The 4,115-nt window shown below is 37.1% G+C and overlaps 1 pseudogene; it reads right to left on the bottom strand.

Moving 5' to 3' along the window:
• Positions 1–325: 325 nt before the first annotated feature.
• On the bottom strand, positions 326–3,593 carry LOC125612626 (annotated as a pseudogene).
• Between the last annotated feature and the right edge of the window lie 522 nt (positions 3,594–4,115).

Genomic DNA, 4,115 nt, shown 5'->3' on the forward strand with positions numbered 1-4,115 from the left:
ACTCTTTGAGAAAGCAGCTGAACCAGTTTTATGAGAATAAATTTAGGAATTAATTAAAGTAGCTTTATAAGACATATTTTTAGAATAATGTTAGAAGTATTATCCTATTTAGATTCTTGGTTTAGAATTCTTGAGTTTTTAGCTGTATGGGTTTCTGATATGTTTTAAGAATGGTTTATAAACTTTAGGATATTTTAAGTATAAGATTTAAAGGGACTTTTTTAGATGGGAATTTTAGATTAGAAATAAAAGTGCAGGTGTACTTTAAAACTTAAATGTTAATGATAGGTTAGGAGACTTAGAGTCTGGTTACATAGTTTGTCATTAGTTAATAAGAAAATAGTACATTTTGGGAAAATCTGAAAAAAATGTGAATTAATGATGCATTTTATTAATGATTGATAACTAAAAAGTCACATCCTGGAAAAATGTAAATTGATGTTACACTTTTCTATACCCCTAATTATGGTTAAGGAAACATTACGTCTTGGCAAAGTTTTGAAACTGTATAATCAATAATGTATTCTGAATCTATAATGATGAGAAAAATTATAATAAAAGATGATCCAGAGAAAGCTGCATTAGAGCTCTCTCTCTCTGGAGATTGCTCCAACGAAACAACTCCTGTTCATCTTTTCACCGACGCCACTCATCCTTCAGGATTCCCTGGACCCCGCTAGGGCTGGACCCCGGCAGGATATTGTCATATTTGGAAATTTAATGGAATAATTATGTATTTGTATATTCTATTTGTTTCTAAAGTAGTAAATTTAGCCAATAAATATGTCCTTTTTTTTTTTTTTGACATGGATGAATGACTCGTTTGCTCTTTGATCACCTGTGTTGAGGTGATATGGGCCACAGTGGGTCATGTGTATCTCCCCTGGCCCGGAAGTCGAGGCTGTCATTGCCCCCAGCATCCCTGGGCGCCTCCAGCCTACAGGGACCCTGCTGGCTGGGACTGGGCCCAGGCAAGGGGGGTTGGTGAGCACAGGATGAGTCCTGAGGTACCCCTCTGTTACCATGGCTGTTCTCAGGTTCTCAGGACAGGAGCAATCCTCCATCTGTTGCCAGGAGCTGTACTGGGACACAAGACCCCAACAGGAGAGAGGGAGGTTGTGGGTAGGAGCCACAGAGAAGCCCAGGTAACCACAGAGAGGAAAAACAGGAACATGGAGTTATTGTTACAGAACCATTAAATACAAGTTGGGCAAACTGGGCAATATTGGAGAGAGCACGGGAGTCAGAGGTGAGAAAGGGTCATGGGGTATAGTCTGAACCTGTCCTGAGGGGCTCATCTGAGGGTCTGAGATGGCAGAGGCCAGACTGCTTGTGGAGGCCCCACAGCTTGGCCAGCAGCTCTTGAACAGAATCCTGTATAGGATTCCTGCATTTTTTGCTTCAGGAGTCCCTGGATATTCTGGCTTCTTTCCTGTTCATTCTCCAATTCTAATAACTCATTGATATTGACCTCATCAGGCATGTCTGCCTTGCTGCCACAGTATAGCTCCTCCAAGTTGATCCACTTCACGTCGTCCAGCTGCAGCTCCTGTGGGCCCACAATGGGGACTGCAGCTATGGGGACTGCAGCTTGCTTAATACTTACTTGTCCAGCCGCTGCGCTACCATCCTGCAGTGGCTAACCAGTGCCATGCTGTCTAAACGTACACTTTCAAAGACTAATTCATTTTGTTTTCAGCACTTCTGTGCTCTTAAAAACCATATTTATTCAGACATGCTTTTATCTCTGTAGCTTTATTACCATCCAGGAAATTATTTTGAAATCCCAGTTTCCATGTAGCCACATGGAAATAAAAACAGGAAGAATAAGGGACCAATCAGTGTAAAGAAAAAGAAATTTAATATTTTTAATATTTAAAAAATAGCCACAGTGAGCTCTTTAAAAGACAGTTGTTTTGCTATAACTATTGAAACTAGAAATAAAAACTCCACTGAAATCGTCTTATAGAAAAACGGTAGAAATTGCACACAATAGTTTTCAGAGACTTGTGTTTAAAGAAAATTTGTAGGCTGCTGTTAGTTGGGACTGAGTTCCTGCAATAAGTTCAACAGACCAACCAAAATGGAGTTACTCAAGATGAAAGTTCATGTCACCAAGTCAAAATGCATTTTTTTTAATCTGACTTGAGAAGTCAGGAGAAAGAGAATAATCAAATTCCTAAACAAGCCAGTTTTAGCTTATAAGATAAGGAAATACCTGATGTTAAATTTTTAAGGGTTAACCTTACAAAAAAAGTAACTTAATGTTACTTTTTTCTTTTCTCAGGTTTTTTTCTTTTCTACTGTTCTGTTTCCTTGTTCCCATGTTACAAAATTTACAATTCTGCTGCTGCCCGACGGGAGCTTTTATTCTATTTTATAGAGGGGCTGGAGTTATGGCTCAGTGGTAGAGCACTTGCCTAGCATGTGTGAGGCACTGGGTTTGATCCTCAGCACAACATAATAAATAAATAAATAGATAGATAGATAGATAGATAGATAGATAGATAGATAAATAAAGGTGTTGTGTCCATCTACAACTAAAAAATACTTTAAAATAAACCAATTAGATCTATAACCAATTTGCAGTAATTTTGTCTTTTGACATTTGTACATGTGATACCTGCTGGATGAGATGTCAGTAAAACAAATCACAAAAGTACAAATTTCAAATTAATAAACTCAAATTATAGACTAACCTGTAAACAGAAATACTAGATTGCAAACAGGAAGACTGAATTGTACTTTTGTCTTACAAATAAATTCATCCACGTAGCTGGACTTAGTGTTTTGTTTGTATCTGACTAGCGTGAGTACAAATTAATCATTAAAAGAAGATTCTTTATATAAATGCTTGATAACAAACATCGTTGTAGTACTAAAATATTCAAAGCAAAAAACTTTTTTTAGATGGGAATCTCATTATGTTGCCCAGACTGGCCTTTAACTCCTGGGTTCAAAAAATCCTGCCTCAGCCTCCTGAATAGTAGGGATTTAAATGACTTTTTTTTTAATCTCATGATTTATCCTGGAAATTCCTATTAATATCTATACAAAAAGTAATAATGAGTAGAACTGCTCGTGCCTTAGCTTGAATCAAAGCAGTGGCACCAAAGTGTACATTATCACTCTTCTTCATTGCCATTATCTGTTGGGGGAAATGACAGATTCATTTAAGAATGCTCATGATGATCAGAAAATATGATTAGTTTTGTTATATCTCAGGCCTTCAGTTCATGTTTGGTATATTTTATATGATGAAACATGGTGCTGCTGTATACAAAAGTAGATTGACGGTTTTGAGGAAAAAGCATAAACTAAATTATTTCAGTTGCAAATTGAACTAGTTACTTTATTTCTCATGGAATTCAATTTTTACTTGAGAGAACAACAAACAGGCTATGGTAATTTAGACACCATAATTATTTCAGAAAACTAAAAAAAAAATCTGTCACTTCAAGAAAAACTATTTGTCAATGATACAATTCTACCTTTCAAGTTAAAAACTAGACTTTGGCAGGGGGCTGGGGTTGTAGCTCAGTGGTAGAGCGCTTGCTTAGCATGTGTGAGCCACTGGGTTTGATCCTCAGCACCACATAAAATAAATAAATAAAAATAGTCATTGTGTCCATCTACAAAAACAACAACAACAAGAAGCCAGGCGTGGTAGCCCATGCCTGTAATCCCAGAAGCTCGGGAGGCTGAGTCAGGAGGATCAAGAGTTCAAAGCCAGCCTCAGCAATGATGAAGTGCTTAGCAACTCAGTGAGACCCTGTCCCGAAATAAAATACAAAATAGGGCTGGGGATGTGGATCAGTGGCTGAGTGGCCCGAGTTCAATTCCCAATACCAAAAAAACAAAAAACAAAAAAACTAGACTTTTGGAAAGTTTGTTTCAGCTATTATGAGTCTAACATTTTCCCAATACTTAAAAAAGACTCTTCTGATGAGATCACCGATCATATTAACAAACATTACTGGTTATTATAAAATAACATATTTTTGGTTATTTGAGAGAAAATGTGTTAGTGTAGTGTATGCTCATGCACACAAAGTGTTAAGTTTTGCTGTGCTTAGCAAAACAAAGGGGTTCTGTGAGAAACTATGAACTCTTTG

Source organism: Marmota marmota, unplaced genomic scaffold (genome assembly GCF_001458135.2).
Source record: "Marmota marmota marmota unplaced genomic scaffold, marMar, whole genome shotgun sequence".
Taxonomy (NCBI): Eukaryota; Metazoa; Chordata; class Mammalia; order Rodentia; family Sciuridae; genus Marmota; species Marmota marmota.